Source organism: Lissotriton helveticus, chromosome 10 (assembly GCF_964261635.1).
Source record: "Lissotriton helveticus chromosome 10, aLisHel1.1, whole genome shotgun sequence".
NCBI classification, from domain to species: Eukaryota; Metazoa; Chordata; class Amphibia; order Caudata; family Salamandridae; genus Lissotriton; species Lissotriton helveticus.
Genome location: NC_136071.1, coordinates 175843376 through 175860144, shown reverse-complemented (window position 1 = coordinate 175860144; position 16769 = coordinate 175843376). Strand labels below are relative to the sequence as shown.

At 44.4% G+C, this 16769-nt stretch overlaps 1 protein-coding gene across 3 annotated transcripts in view; it reads left to right on the top strand.

The window, feature by feature from the left end:
- FBXL18 (F-box and leucine rich repeat protein 18) overlaps positions 1-16769 on the top strand; it is a 230587-nt gene that overhangs the window by 151431 nt on the left and 62387 nt on the right. The window lies entirely within an intron of this gene.

Sequence of the window (16769 nt, the reverse complement as noted above, 5' to 3'; positions counted from 1 at the left end):
CAGTTCCGGCAGCAATACGACCTAGCCCCATCTGAACTATTTAGATATAACCAAATCAGACATGCCCTAATGACCGCGCTTCCACTAGACACAGAACTCCCCGAATCCTCCCCCCTTGAGGACCGACTGTTAACAGACTACATGGCGAGAAAGGCGACCTTCCTCACATATCGGAAATTAATAAACAACCTACCTGATCTGATGGGAACACTGCGGGACAGATGGTCCACTGATGTGGGTGAGAGTGATGAGACTGAATGGCAAGAGGCACTGGCATCTCCGAAAGAGATAGATATTCCTTCACGTCTTAGGCTGGTGCAATTACGCATCCTACATCGCTCGTACTACACAAGACACACCCTACACAAAATGAGATGCATAACACCACCCTATTGTTTGAGAGGTTGCGGGGAGGTCGGAACATTTTTCCACACCATATGGGACTGTCCCAAAATAACCGAATACTGGACCCGGGTAATGAGGACGATGTCACAGTCGGAGGGGGTTACAATACTACCAGAACCCAGGCACAGTCTGCTAAATGTCTGGGAACCGAACGACCTCACACGCGCAGGGCAGAGTTGGGCTACAATGGGAATGATGATAGCCAAGCGAAACATTGCACAGAAATGGGGCAGTGCAGAAACACCCACTTTAACAGTATGGTGTAGAGACATGGATGCTGCCATGATAGCAGAAAGGGCGGTGCTAAGCAACAGGGGATGCCCCAAAAAATGGTCCAAAATATGGGGGGCGTGGAACAAGTATAGAGGGGACATTTGTGAACCACCTCCGGACAGAAATGACAGCAGTGACGATTCTGAGGAATGAGTAAGGACTCAAAACTCACTCACCGAAGTCACATCCAGAAGGCGATACAAATGTATACCTGTGGTTTCGGCATAATTGAATGTGTATATGATGCTATGATACAACACCTGACTATGTGGTTGTGGTTGAAATATGTGTACTGCGTTAACGTTGAAACTCGAATAAAATATATCTTTTTTTTAATTGGAAAAGGAATTGCACTTGGAGACGATGGGCATGTGCAAAACAAGGAGAAAGTGAAGCAGGGGCGGTTAGAGTCACTGACTTCAAAATGGACCCGGGCTTAGTGGGACTTTTCCCCTTCATATCAAAGGGTACAGCTAATGGCATTTCCTCAGAAAGAGCCAGGAGCTAAACGTCAGGGGGCTTGCCAGTATTTTAGATCATTCTGGAAGTTTAATGACGGAGTACTCTAAAATGGTCTCCCTTTTGAGGGGAGCTGGTGATGAATAACTAGACTTTCTGAAAGCACAAGATTCCAAAACCCATTAAAATGCTGCCAAGTCATGTTTGAACACTATGAAATTACACACATTCTCTAAATTGTGGGTCTAACTGCTGGATGTTCAAACGTACAAATAACTCCACTTAACAGCTGCCACAAGGATAATCAAAGCACTGCTCTAAGGACTTCCCCATGGTGAAATCTAACAATTTTCTCCTTCATTCTGTTCCCTTTGTTGACTCCATCCCGGTCTAGCTCTTCATTTCTCTGGCAAAGATTGACATCCTGCTTTGCGGAGGAAGAGGCGGGTGCAACAGAGAGCTGAGGCAGTGTATGATGCAGAAGAGAAAGGGATTAAAAGAGGCGCTATAGAGAGATGGTTGAGGGAGATAGGTGAGGTGCGATACAAACATAGTCGATTTAGATCTCTGTTAAAGTATGTAAGATAGGTGGGGTGCACAGGTAGAGGTGAAGTAGCCAGAGATGTGAGATGGATGCAGGCAGAGAGCGTCCAGGGAGAAAGCTTAATTAAAGAGAGGTGAGGAGAGAGCTGATTTAGATGGGAAAAGGTGACCTAGGGAGAGAGATGGGTGTGGATCTAAAATGTTAGGAGAGTGAGCTGAGGTATATCGAGGAAGTTAAGGGAGTAAGGAAGCAAAGATAAATGGAGATGGGAGGTAGAGTGATAGGTGAGCTAGAGAGAATGAGGTATAGAGAAAATTGAGGCAAAAAAGGTAGCTCAAGAGATCATGGTCCCTAAGTTTGTTCAAATGTTTAGAAAGATCTTTATCAGGAGTTCAAGAGGCGCATTTCCTAACCGTCTCTGTTGACACACCCTCTGCCATGTGTTCTTGTAAATTGCAGCCCGTCGACCCCCTGAATTGAGCTTGGACAATGAACGTCAGTTTGCCATTATTGTTTGGGGTGAAAAAGAAGCTCAACCATGAAAGAACTCTTCAGTCCACCATGAAGTAAACATAGCCTCCCTTTTTTATCTTTTATAAAGTTAGACTGTAAATATCCCCTGCATGCAGGAGGACCTCATCACTATTTACAAATTAAACCCGATTATCCTTAATTAATGATTTAACATTTGAGTTAGAAAAAAAAAGGAGGCTTCGATGAACCCCAGTTGCTTTTTTTACTTACATTGTCTACCCTGCATTGACCAATAGTGAACTTTGAAACAGGTAGGGAACAATACTCAAATTGTTCTCACTGAGCGCGTAAGGAAGCCTGCTCTTCTTAAGAGGGTTTGCGGGGTTCCTCCAACCAGGAAACTTTTGCAAACCTTGCATTTTCCAGCACTGAGTTTGAAATATATTTGTCAAAATCCATATATTTAATGAAGACCGTTCTAAAAGTAACCTTTAGCAAAATGTTAATATTCTCTAATCTTGCACAGTAATTCCTTCGCATCAGCAGCAAATCCTTCATCTCATCTCATCAGAAAACTGGGTGAAACACCTAGGTGCACAGAGGCAGATGTTTGTGACTCGGGATAAGCATTTCCTGGCGGATCCAGGTGAACCAACTGAAAAAAGTTCTATGAATCTTATTCAACAGTAATTAACGCCATTAGTTTTAAATACTTTGGCGGGAGACATAATGTCAAATATTTTATCGAACTACTTTATAGCCTAGTACACAGTGTGTGCCTGAAAATAAAAAGCGTTCAGAATGGCTACTGCCAGAGTGCTGGTGACTTACGACACTGTGCTTCCAATATACACCTGAGTGGAGCTCAAAAATGACAAGTTGCCACCAATAATATCAGTAACTGTCATACGCCAGCCTGCAATGGGTCATGCTCAGACATTCTATGGCTCTTCTCCAGTCTGCCACTATACCTTTTAACCTACCTGCTTGGTTATTGTCTATCTGTAGGTTGCTTATTATAATCCATTTGTCAATGGGTTGAATTATGTATCGGTGGGCGGAATTCCCGGAGTTGCATAAAAACTCTGCGAGATTCCTTGGAGTTCCCCTGATGGGTGGAAATAGGCATGTTCTTTCTGCTCTCTTTCTGTAATTTAGCGCTGGTACCAGAGGGCACTGCTACTAGAGTTGATTTTTGCTGCCCGCGCTAGAAAAATCTTACCAGATGTCCTAGCACCTAGCTAGCCAATTTACTGTTATGGAGCCTTGCACGTAAAAAAATTTCGTCAAGCAGCGATTGGCGGAAGTTGGCCAGAACTCTGCGTTACAAGAATAAAGAGGAGTTGCCAAATTCTGCCAGTTCCGTGGGCAGAACTGAATATTCTACCCTCCCCTAGAATTATGTTTTGTTCACGCCGTTGCGCCCCGATTTAAAGGCATTTCTAACAGTTAATATTTTACAAATGTGCTAGTATAATTAATATTTATAAGTCAATTCTTTTTTCGTGTATAATGCCACTTTTTTCCTAACATTGCAACTCGCAGTGATGAGACGAGGTATCTCTGTTTTAAGGCCTGACTGCACCAACTAATTATTGTTGGAGCAGGAGGCATCTGCTTATAACATTTGGTGTGAGCCAACATTCCAGATTGACAATTCTCCTTTGACACACTGTGTGATAGTTGCCAGATCTTGATCTTCCAGCTCTTTGTGCAGTAACTGAGCCTCCCCTAAGCCTTCCTCTTTAACTGCGCGGTCTTTTTAACTCCACTGATGTGACGTGATAGAATTTCTGAAATAATATCTGGGTGTTAGAAATAATGAAACATTGTTGAGTTTGACGTCTTGATTTGGAATTTAAGTTGGGGGGGGGGGGGGGGGGGGGGGGAATATTGAATCCAGTGGTCATCTTGGGCTTGCCATTCAAACCGAGCGGTTAGCACTCTAGCGTTTTCTTGCACTGGTCATCTGCTCCCGGCCTGCTTACTTAAGCGAGACTGTGACGTGGGCTGACCCTCTTTGAGGTAACTGGGCCTCCCCAGAGCCTGCCTTTTTAAATGTGCTGCTCTTTTTAAATCCACTGATGTGGTGTGTTGGAATTACTGAAATAATACTTGTGTGTTAGAAATTTTGAAACTTTGTTGAATTTGACTACTTGATTGGGAATTTAAGTTGGGGGAAAATAGAACATCCAGCTGCCATTGTGGGATTGTCATTCAAACAGCAGTTAGCGCTCTAGCATTTGCTGGCACTGGTGACCTGCTCCTGGCTTGCTTACATAAGCACGGCCCTGCCACCGACACGCCGCTGGTGTACCAAAGACAAGCTTGCCTGTGCCGGTCCGCACCTGAATGGGACCAGCAGCCAGGTATGCTGCTCCACTGTCTGCAGGTAGGCTAACTTACTCAGCCCAGCAACTGCTCGCCTTCCGCTCTCCTACCCCAGGAGCCTGCTGCTCATCCGTAGACCTAGCCTCATCAGGGAGAAAATGCCCACACTGCACTATATGATCACCCACCCCCACTTTGAGCTCAGAGCCCCAACCCACAGGCAGCTCAGGCATCCCAAGGACAATGTCAGGCATTAATCCAGCTCTAATAGCGTCCGGCATGAATCCAGCTCTAATTGCTTCTGGTTTTTCAATCTAAATTGCCGCTCGTTAGTTAAACACCAACTGGACATCTTAAGTTTTCTAATTAATCACAGCCCAGATGTTATCTTCCTAACTGAAACCTGGCTCAACGACGCATATGTGCCAGACATTCTCATGGCACTACCCTCAGATTATTGGATTCTCCGAGTTGATCGCTTTGATCACATTGTCATGGCACTACCCTCAGATTATTGGACTCTCCGAGTTGATCGCTTAGACAAAAAAAGAGCTGGCATTGTGAATATCTTTAAAGAACAATTTGCATGCAAAATAGACAAATTTATAATCTCGAACTGTGAAGCCCTACTCTTCTCGCTGTCCCTATGCTAATAACTTCACCATGCCGGGAGCCCTAATCTATCACCCATCTGGTTTTGCAGGTAACTGGAGAGCCAGTGTTACCGAAATCCTTTCCCCACTCATCCCATTCATCCTCCAATATGCCAATTTCACCTATTTTAGGTGATCTTAATCTCCACTTTGAGAATACGGCCTGCAGAATTGCTTACTCTCTGATAGAGGACTTTATGGCCTTGGACATCCAGCTCATCAATAACTCTCCCACCCATGAAGTTGGACACATGCTGGATCCTATATTTAACTAATCTGATAACCATGCAGTTGGACCCCTCTACACCTTTTTTGTTGTCTGATCATTTTGCTGTTGCATTTTACTCAGGGTCTCGGATTTGTGAGAGTCAATCTTCTCCAATGGTAAGAGTTGATCAAAACTCAACGTCCCTATTCCTTACTCTATTTTAGAATCTGACTGTGCTCTGCTGAGTAAGTCATTGTAATTGGACACACACATCATAGACTCATGGCCCAGATGCCTTAATTTCTATCTCAGGAAGCACCACAGAATCTTTCCCCCCCATGCTAGAACAACTCCCTGTATGAAAATAAAGTTATACAAACGCTGGAAAGCGCATGGTGCAAAACATAAAGCAAAGAGGATTAACAAAGTGTAAGTCGGCTTTAAAGAACTATAAAAAAAAAAGTTGTGCTGTCAGAGCCTCTTTTTACTCCGATAAAATAACATTGATCCAAAACACTCTTTTAGGTAGTTCAAATACTTTCTGACCCAGCTAATATTGCGCCAGTTAACCCCACCCCAACTTTAGTGTGATGAGTTAGCTGAATTATTCTTTAAAAAATTGACTGATATACAGACCGCTTTCTCCGACACATTTGAGGCAAGCACTTATGTAGCTCATTCCAGTGTGCCCAGGGCCTTGTGTTGGTTTAATCCCATAGATATGCCTTCCTTCACGTCGCCTGTTGAGTCCATCAAATCGGGCTCTCCGCTGGACTCTTGGCCCCCTTCAGTGCTTGGCAAATTTACCTGTCCTGCCTTAGAGCAATTTACCCAAGTTCTGAATGCATCTTTGGCATGGGGCTTTGTTGCTAAACCCTGGAAACTTGCACTGGTCACACCATTGCTGAAAAAGCCTAATCTTGATCCATTTACTTGGTCAAACTTTAGACCTTTCTCTTTTGCCTACTCTGGCCAATGTGTTAGAAAAACACGCAAATCAGCAACTTACGTCATACACGGACCTTAAAGTCTTCACCCGTAACAATCAGGCTCTTGAGTTGGCCACAGCGCTGAAGCTGCCCTCCTTAGTTTTACTGAATACAGGAGGCATCAGTTAGCTGCTGGTGGTGCTACCGCAATGAACCTGTTAAATCTCAGTGTGGTATTTGACACAGTAAATCACACCACCTCCTACTAAGATTAGGGGAAATGGGAGTACAGGGCTCAGCCAATATAGCTAAAAAGCTTCACTCTCTAGGTTTGGGGGGGGGGGGTCCCCTAGGCCCACTTCTCTTTAATCTGTATGTAAGGCCATTAGCAGAGATAGTTGAAAATTGTGGTCTCACACTTTTTTCATAGTCAGATGACACCCAAATCGTAGTATCTCTGTCTTCTCAGGACAATCATAGTGCAGCAGCTCTAAACACTTGTCTATTTCAAGTCTAATCTATGAATGCTAACTCTCTAAACCTAAATGACAAGTTCGAAAGGTAAACTTCCTACCATATAGTTAAACGGCTGCTAGTATGCATGGAAGACATGTTTTTGTGTGCAATGGAGGGTTCTGATAGATCCTTTTAAAGAATGCCAATCCGGTCCAATGTGCGGGACGATCCTACGATGTGTGAGGAGAACTTGTAGATTGGACCACAAATAAAGTTACATTGGTCTCCAAGACCACTCAGAGGGTCTATTCCGTATCTGAGAACCACCCACTGACAAGTTGGGGATTCTAATGGGGCGATTTCTTCTAATATCCACGTACCAGATTTTCCAAAAACTGATCTTGCCAAAGGCATTTTCCATACAATACCTTGCCCCAAAAATAGGGGGAGGAATCCCGATATGCGATTTGCAGATTTTACCTAACAAACTAACCATCACGTCAAGAGAAATACTAAAACGATTGAACGTTGCGACAGCTATATTGCATACAGAGAGTAAGCCTTGAGAAAGTTACGGATATATAACGAAACACGTGTCGACTGTTTGCCAACCACCACGACCGGGAAGCCCTAGGACTAGGACCTCCAGTTTGGCCGCTACTCTTGACTTGCTTTTAGTGCTCAACTGATTTGTAATCTATGCCCATAATGTGAATATTACATGTACTTATCTCAGATTTTTAAGATACCTTTGAGTACCATGTTTAAAAGTCATTCCTAACTGCTATGACAAATTATTGGACCAAAAAATATTTGATCTTTTGATGTTCTCTTCCGTTTGAAACACTTGTAAGGTTCTTCTTTTGATGAAGTACATCACTGTTGTAGGATCTCTAGTACTGGCCATTTAGTTAATATTCAATGACCAAATTGCAAATTGCTCAATTTGAACTTTTAGAGTGCCGAGGTACAACCATTTCTTAAAACCTTTGAACAGTAATCTGTTCCGACTTCCGACCCATGTTTTCGGGATGATCCTAGCGCTGGGAAACCCTTTTTAGGTAGCCATGCACTTTATAAACCATTTATAATAATTATAATGATAATAATCTTCCACCACTACTACAATGCAAGGTGGGAGCTCCATCAAGTATAAATTGTAAATTAATCCATTGCCGCCTTCTACACCCAAATGCGATAGCGACAATAAATGGCCAGTGTTTTATATAGTGTCTATACTCACTATCTTGTTTCAAAGCACTACGAATATTGGCAGGTAAGAAGACTGAGACTAAAGTCTAAACTAAACAACTTATTCAGGATCAGGGCATCAAAAAATAAAGGGATGGATGCAATTCTTGGATTAATCTCAGCACCTGGCAGTTCGGACTGGACTGTTCCCTTTGGAGCAGGGTGAAGGCTGATTTGTATATAGCTGGGAACAAACTGATGTAGCTTAGTATGCAAAACAATGATGTAGTGGGAAGCAGCCGTGAGTTATTTCCAGTGGCTGAGATGAATGTAAGCATTCCATCCATCACTTGTTGTATACTTCAGTCCTTCAGGGTGGGTGCAAGTGGAGAGGGGATAAGAACCAGCTCTCCTGCTTCCACATCCTGTAGTTTTGAAGCTGTAAAACATCTTGCCCACCCATAGCAACAAATATATATATATTACAAAAATAACAGGGGACAGATTTTACAGCTTTTTCCGGCCACGGACACTGACTAAACCTGCTGGTTAGCTTCAGGCAGTTGGAATTTCTAAAATAATTGACTTTGTAGAACATTCGAGGCTTTTTTTTCCCTTTCTTTTTAAACTCATACATGATTTTCCATTGCTGAGACCATGATGGCATAACTACCAGACGCCCAAACCGGCTACCCAATCAGATTGCCAGCACACTTAAATAATCTGTTTCATTGCAGAATAAGAAAAGGCAAGAAAGGAGTTCTGAAAGTAGGACCCATCCTAAAGTTAAGCTTAATTAGCACATGCCCCTGAAAGCCCTCTGCGGATTCCTACTATAGTTGAGGATAAAATTAGATTCATATACATAATCTGCAAAGTCTATTGGATCCAAGGTTTGAACTCCTAATACATCTAAACAAGGCTTTGGTCATCCGGCTCGCTGCTCACAATCCTTCAGATGCCACAAAAATATGGCGGCAGCTCATTGGACGCTCTGGTTCCCAGACTGTGGCCTTATTTGAGCTTGCGCCGAGAGTAGCCTCATCTAAAATGGTGACTGATAAATAACAAAGATGGGTGTTTATCTCCTATTTATTGGAGTCTTAACTACTATCATTTCATATTGTGGTTCTAAACCTCTCAACCAATTATAGATGCGTCCTGACTTTCTGGTGACTTATGGTGTTTTATAAGATTGCACACATAAACTAAGATGTGGCTGTGGCTAAAAATGTGCCAACATTTTTTTCCCAATAAGTGAACATGTCATTGTTAACATTCTCTGCTCCTCAGGTTTCAGACAAGACCTTTGTGAGGCCCGTTTGCTTTCTCATGACCTTCTGTTTCAAGGTCAGCAATCCATCTAGTCTCAGAGCATCCCTGTAGACCAGAAAGGCAGGCCTAGTACCACCTTTGGTTGGACAGTCCATAATTTATCTTGGTTCTTGCAATAGTACAAATAGTCATTGCTGCCTTTCTGTGGCGTGTGTGGCCATTGTGCATGCAGTGACGACTGCAGCTGATTTGTTTTAGAGCCAGGATATTGCTGGGTGCGCACTGCGCATGTTGGGCTGGCCGTAACAATTGAGCCGGCCAACCCAACATGCGCACTGCAGGAGCAGCTGTAATCCTGCAATTGCAGGATTCAGCTGCACCCCCTGCCCTTGTCTGTGGGGTTTAATTAAAATGGCATTGACATTGCATTTTACTTATTTGTGTCGGCCTGCTCCGCTCACAGCAGGCGGGGTGGTGCTTCTGCCCCTGTGTGCATGCTGTGTAAGAAAATGCTTTATAAACTTTTACATGTTGATGTAGAGCACTTACCCAAGATAGTGCTGCAGATTGAATTCTCTTTCCTGCCTTATGATTGTGGATGATTGAAATGACTCAGATCGACGTGTCTCAACATTAAGATTTATTTCTGCCAGGTTCTTGTGTTTGCATCTATAGAAGGTCCCTAGCTTCTACAATAAAGCTGCTGTCTACTTTCTGTAAATTTATGTTGAACAGGTTGTTTGTTCAGTGCCCTATGCCTGCATTCTTTCTATGCACCTCTGGAAATGATATCTTGTTAATGCTCCAGCCTTTCTCTTATGTACCTTTGTCACTTACCTCCTTTTATAGCACACGGTCAGAAAAAAAATGAAACCTGTGATGTGTTAAGCAGCTTAAATGAGCAGTTCCTTCACAACTGTAGAGCCAGATAAATGCAGTGTCTCTTGCGGCCTAATTGTAATGGGATCGGCCGCAGAGCCCGGCTCCCGGATCAATTCATGATAATTCTATGGCCCTATTTATTTGCGTGCATTGTCAAGGCAGCCATGACAGGCGATCAACCCCTTCATAGAAGCAATGAAGCCAGAGTGAAACTGAAGCATCCGCGCGGGGTCGACGGTCGTCTAGCATTACTGCCGCAGCCACCAGCTTGATCCGGGCTCCAGGAGCTCTGAGACCCCCGGCCTGGGATCCAGGCCTCTCTTCCCCCCTCAGCTGCACTCCGCTGATCGAGTGAGCCTACTTCTCCTCTATAATTCGAAGCTGCCGGATAAATATTTAAAGCTTCGGCATCAAGTGCCCTGCGATCGCCTTTAGAGGGTTCCCTCTGCAGAGGCCCAATAGTGCTGGCATTTTCACTAGGGAGAGTTAGGATTACTTGATGCTGGATCTGAGAAACAAATACTCGAAAGCCTTCAAGACGAGCAGAGTCGTGAGGATGGGCAGAGTCGTGATGATGGAGTATTGGCAAGCAGTCGATAACACTAAACCCATTAATTTTTTATTTTCATGGTTTTGCACAGCGCTAAAATGGAGTCAGTGTGTTGCAATGTTTTGCAGTAGAAACAAGTTATTTGTTTGAATGGAACAAGTAGGAGTGCGCGCGTAATTTGCTTTTGCGTAATAACACAGAATTACTAAGAAATTACGCAGAATGCAAATCTGTCATTTGTGAGATGCTTCATTGTGTCAATTTTGGCTCTGATGCATTTTAAAAAAAAAATATATTTTTATTGATTTTTACATAGACACGAGAAATTCTATGATGCATTTAAATAAGCAACGCAAACAGCTGTTGCTCACGTTGTTGTTCCTGCTTGTTTGCAGCAAATTTTGACCTCCTATTGCGCTATTCGCTATACATTTTTGCCCGTAGTTATGTGAAGTGATGTATTGGTTTAAGTTCAGGAAGTTAGCGTAATGCAAAAGTCAGAAAATTAGCCATCTTAATTTAAATTTCTACCCGTCCTAATAGCAAGTCAACATAACAGCAGAAGGAGGCACAATGAATTGTGGGTAAAGCAGATACCCACCATTCGAAAAGTACAGGCATGTTGCATAAAAAAGAATAAATTGTCGGTATAAACGTGTGTTAAATCAATGTAGTGATCTTTTTCAAGGTAGTAAGGTAAGCACCAGGAGAATAAATCATAAAATGGATAGATGGAAAAGCCGAAGCTTTGAGTAATTACATTATTCAGGAGGGAGTGTGGAATAAAGAGATAGGGACACATGCATCATAGCTTTGTGCGATTGCAAACGGTGCAATTCACAAAAAAATTGGCCGTTTGCAAACGCAAAATTAGCTTTTGCGGTGCATGAAACAACTTGCCACTCGCAATTTAAGAAATCACAATTTTTTGCGATTGCATTTAAGGAATCGCAAATTGCGATTCCTTAAATGCAATGCAAGATGTCTTTAAAAATAGCGATTTAGCTATTTTGACCCGCTATTTACTGCAAGATCATACCAGATGGTAAAGAGCGAAAACTTTTAAAAAATGCACTAAAGTTGTAGGTTACACACACACATGCCCTTGGGACATGTGCGTGCACAACATATGTGCATAGATCAATTTCAGGGGATGCAACAGGGTATCCTTTTGACACCCTTGCACCCTTGAAATTGCATGCGCAATTTGCGAGTACCTATTGATACTCGCAAATTGCGCATGCAATTTCCCATTAATTCCTCTAGGAAGCCATTTGCGAGTCGCAAATAAGGAATATGTAGGAATCGCTATTTTTATATTGATTCCTACATGCATAGGATTTTGTGATTCCTTAATAATCGCAATCAAGGTCTCGCAAAATCCTACCTTGATGCATGTGCCTGATAGAGAGGAGGTACAAAAGGGGGTGGTGATGGACGGAGCATCTGAACCAATCAAACACTCACACCCAGTCAAAAGATCTGGGTTTGATCCATCACCGTTCTTTAGCCCACTCTGCCACCCCAGTTCAGACATGTCTATATGCAAATCAGTCTGACCCTGTGCCTCATGGGAACAGTCCAGCCCGAACTGCCAAGCCATGCCTTCCCTGGACCGGAAACAAGCTTCCGAGGACCGGTTTCTGGCATTCCAGCCGTCTTCAGCCCGGCTTGCTTGAATCCAGTGGTAAAGTGAGCAAGGGACTCACGTCTGAGCATACCCTGCCACTCTTATGGCGGCCAAAGCGGTACAAAAGGGGGTGGTGATGGACGGAGCATCCGAACCAATCAAACACTCACACCCAGTCAAAAGATCTGGGTTTGATCCATCACCGTTCTTTAGCCCACTCTGCCACCCCAGTTCAGACATGGCTATATGCAAATCAGTCTGACCCTGTGCCTCATGGGAACAGTCCAGCCCGAACTGCCAAGCCATGCCTTCCCTGGACCAGAAACAAGCTTCCGAGGAACGGTTTCTGGCATTCCAGCCGTCTTCAGCCCGGCTTGCTTGAATCCAGTGGCAAAGTGAGCAAGGGACTCACGTCTGAGCAAACCTGCCACACTTATGGCGGCCAAAGCGGTACAAAAGGGGGTGGTGATGGACGGAGCATCTGAACCAATCAAACACTCACACCCAGTCAAAAGATCTGGGTTTGATCCATCACCGTTCTTTAGCCCACTCTGCCACCCCAGTTCAGACATGGCTATATGCAAATCAGTCTGACCCTGTGCCTCATGGGAACAGTCCAGCCCGAACTGCCAAGCCATGCCTTCCCTGGACCGGAAACAAGCTTCCGAGGACCGGTTTCTGGCATTCCAGCCGTCTTCAGCCCGGCTTGCTTGAATCCAGTGGCAAAGTGAGCAAGGGACTCACGTCTGAGCATACCCTGCCACACTTATGGCGGCCAAAGCGGTACAAAAGGGGGTGGTGATGGACGGAGCATCTGAACCAATCAAACACTCACACCCAGTCAAAAGATCTGGGTTTGATCCATCACCGTTCTTTAGCCCACTCTGCCACCCCAGTTCAGACATGGCTATATGCAAATCAGTCTCACCCTGTGCCTCATGGGAACAGTCCACCCCGAACTGCCAAGCCATGCCTTCCCTGGACCGGAAACAAGCTTCAGAGGACCGGTTTCTGGCATTCCAGCCGTCTTCAGCCCGGCTTGCTTGAATCCAGTGGCAAAGTGAGCAAGGGACTCACGTCTGAGCATACCCTGCCACACTTATGGCGGCCAAAGCGGTACAAAAGGGGGTGGTGATGGACGGAGCATCTGAACCAATCAAACACTCACACCCAGTCAAAAGATCTGGGTTTGATCCATCACCGTTCTTTAGCCCACTCTGCCACCCCAGTTCAGACATGGCTATATGCAAATCAGTCTGACCCTGTGCCTCATGGGAACAGTCCAGCCCGAACTGCCAAGCCATGCCTTCTTGGACCGGAAACAAGCTTCCGAGGACCGGTTTCTGGCATTCCAGCCGTCTTCAGCCCGACTTGCTTGAATCCAGTGGCAAAGTGAGCAAGGGACTCCCGTCTGAGCATACCCTGCCACACTTATGGCGGCCAAAGCGGTACAAAAGGGGGTGGTGATGGACGGAGCATCTGAACCAATCAAACACTCACACCCAGTCAAAAGATCTGGGTTTGATCCATCACCGTTCTTTAGCCCACTCTGCCACCCCAGTTCAGACATGGCTATATGCAAATCAGTCTGACCCTGTGCCTCATGGGAACAGTCCAGCCCGAACTGCCAAGCCATGCCTTCCCTGGACCGGAAACAAGCTTCCGAGGACCGGTTTCTGGCATTCCAGCCGTCTTCAGCCCGGCTTGGAGGTACCAGGACAGAAGTGGAAAAGAAAGTGGGAGAGCCTCAAACATGTCATATCAAATGTTCAGGGTAAAAGTTATAGAGATTCTTGAGAGACCAGAAGAGTGTATTGCAAGCAGTCACTATAAGTGGAGAATTCAGGGGCATTGTGCAGAGAATTTGGGCCCAGAGGGAGTTGAATGAGATAACAAGAGACTAGTAAGGACTGATTCGAAGGGTCTTTGGTACAGGAGGAGTTGGTTAACTGGTCTTCCACTACGCATACGTTTTAGTTTTACGAAGTCTGCTGCTTCGGAATTGGTAGGGAGATATTTTGACTTATTTTATTGCCCACAAACATACAGCAGTTCAAAAATTGCTTTGGAGATCAAGACATCATGTCCAGTCTATGTATTCAATAATTCTCAGAGTGTGATAAACTGGTATAATAGAGCTGAGGTGTGTAATGCACATGCTGCAGAGATCCAAGCGTAATCTCAGGTCACAAGTTTCGCCCATAATAACATTGGTTTAAGACTTTTGCAAAGCATTGAGACTGAACTGCAGGCCATGGGTTTCTATCCTGTGTAAGATGGCTCAGCGAATGTGCGTAACTTGTTACAGAGACCTTAGTCAGTGTAACATACTGTTGACGAGTTCCAGTCATGGGAAGATAGGTATGGGCACACTAAATGTAAACTACAAGGCAAATATTTGAGATAATTCAGGTTTTAATTCAATAATTTCTTATTCAGAGGTACATAAAAAGGGCTCCGTTGGACTTTAAAGTGATTAAGTCCCACAAATGATTCAGTTGGAATTTGTACTAAATTTACAGTAATTTTCAGTCAAATTACATGCATAATCTGGCGTATGTTCTGTGTACACAGGGATTGAGAAAGAAAACCTCTCTCTCTCTCTTGGTGCATCTTTTTGCCAATTTGTGAAATGGCTTACAGAGTTTGTTTGTTCAAGATGGTGGACTTCTGAGTCTGTGTAGAGGTGTCGCACAGTGTCCAACTGAGCTGTATTCGACTTTAGGTGTCGCCTCACGCTCGGGACACAACTCTGATAAAATGACATTCTGATTGCCCTTCAGTGAGAAATGTGTAGCTGGGCACTGATGTGGAGTGGGGAAAGGTACCCAGTCCCTGCTACTCGGTCGTCTTCAAGCTTTTTAATTCTATTCCCCACCCCAGTGAGAAAAAATAACTGGGGCCACCCCTCAGATTTATTCACAATTATTCTATTAAACTGGCAATTTTAAATATGTCTAGATTTATTTAAACATTGCAGTTAAGTTCTGTTACAGTTTTAAAAATGCAATCAAATACATGATTGCTAAACATACTTTTCGGGTCAAGCAGGTTTTACTAACATATACAGGCACCCTCACTTGTGATTATTAGAAATTGGGGTGGGGGTTTTGAAGAATATTTGATGTCCCTTACTTTTTGACACCTTCCCCCAGCCAGGATTTTTTCTTCTGAAAACAAAGCACTGTTATCAGCATAATGCTTTTTTTGACCACAGCCTAGCGCCCCCCACCCCCTCTGGAATAATTTGAGGCCCCTCTAGGAGGAGCCTCCCCCATTTTGAAGACCCCCTGCTACAACCCAATGTCTCCACAGGCTGCTATATTCGGTACGTATACTGAATGTCCGATGGCGTCGCTGCATCTATCCACCATTGGAATGGGTTATTGGGCCGTCCCACAACCAATGACCGGAACTGAAATCTGGCAGGTTCTCACCTTGTGCCAGCATTGAATTTCTTAAATCCCTGTATCCTTACCTTTCTGCTCTTTCTTCTTGCTGCTTGGGGTTGTCTATGTTCCTGCCATTGTTCTTGCATGGCATTGCTGTAGGCTGGCCAGCCAGAGATCCTTTCCATTGCTCATGACTTTGCTAGTCAGTCTTCCTGTGGTCTGGCACTGGGTTCTTTTGCATTTGTGGCCTGTTTGAAGCCCTTAAAATGGTCATGTTGAATCATTAGAAAAGGTTCAATGAACAGGATTAGATACAAGAATTAACCACGTTTCACGAAGAGGCACGCAGTCATTTGGAGGGCTGTGCCTTCCATAAATAAGAGTCCCAAAGAGATTTAGAAAGGGAGCTTGTTCTACCTCCAGGGCTCGAGTCGGGGTACCACGCGGGTAGACGGCATCCCCCACTTATTTTACTGGTGGGACGCTGTCCCCCCTGCAAAGATGACCTTGCTGAGGAATAAAGTGTATTCTTGCCAAAAAGTTGCTCAGGGTTTATTTCAGATAACATGAACTCAGATTCACAACGGTAGTTAGTAGCCCCTAACGTCACCGAAGTGATTTACAGAAAAGTAATAACTGCAATAAACAAAATGAAATATTCTGGCCATGGCCAGGGCATTCTGGGGAAGCCGGCAGAAACAATGCTGGCATTCATTTTGACTAGGAAAACAGCAGGGCACCTCAGGTGACCCGAAACGGAAGAGAGCCTATGTACGGGGAATGTCGTATATCTGACTCGGGCTCTATGCGCCTCTCGAAGGCATAAGTGGCCTCTTTCAGGCAACTTTGATGTAATAACCTCTGCGTCTTCACACTCTACGTTGTTTTTACCTATCGCGACGTCACTTTCGGTCGTGATGTCACTCCATGTCTTTGAGCGTCCCCCCCCCCCACTTCTATGTTTTTACCTTTCGTGACATCACTTCCTGTTGTGACGTCACTTCCTGTCTTTGAGCGTCCCCCCACTTCTTTATGTAGGACTTGTGCCCTGTCTACCTCACAACAGTAGTTAGGCTCATCGATGTGTAGCTATAGGCGAGAGACGAGTATTCCACTG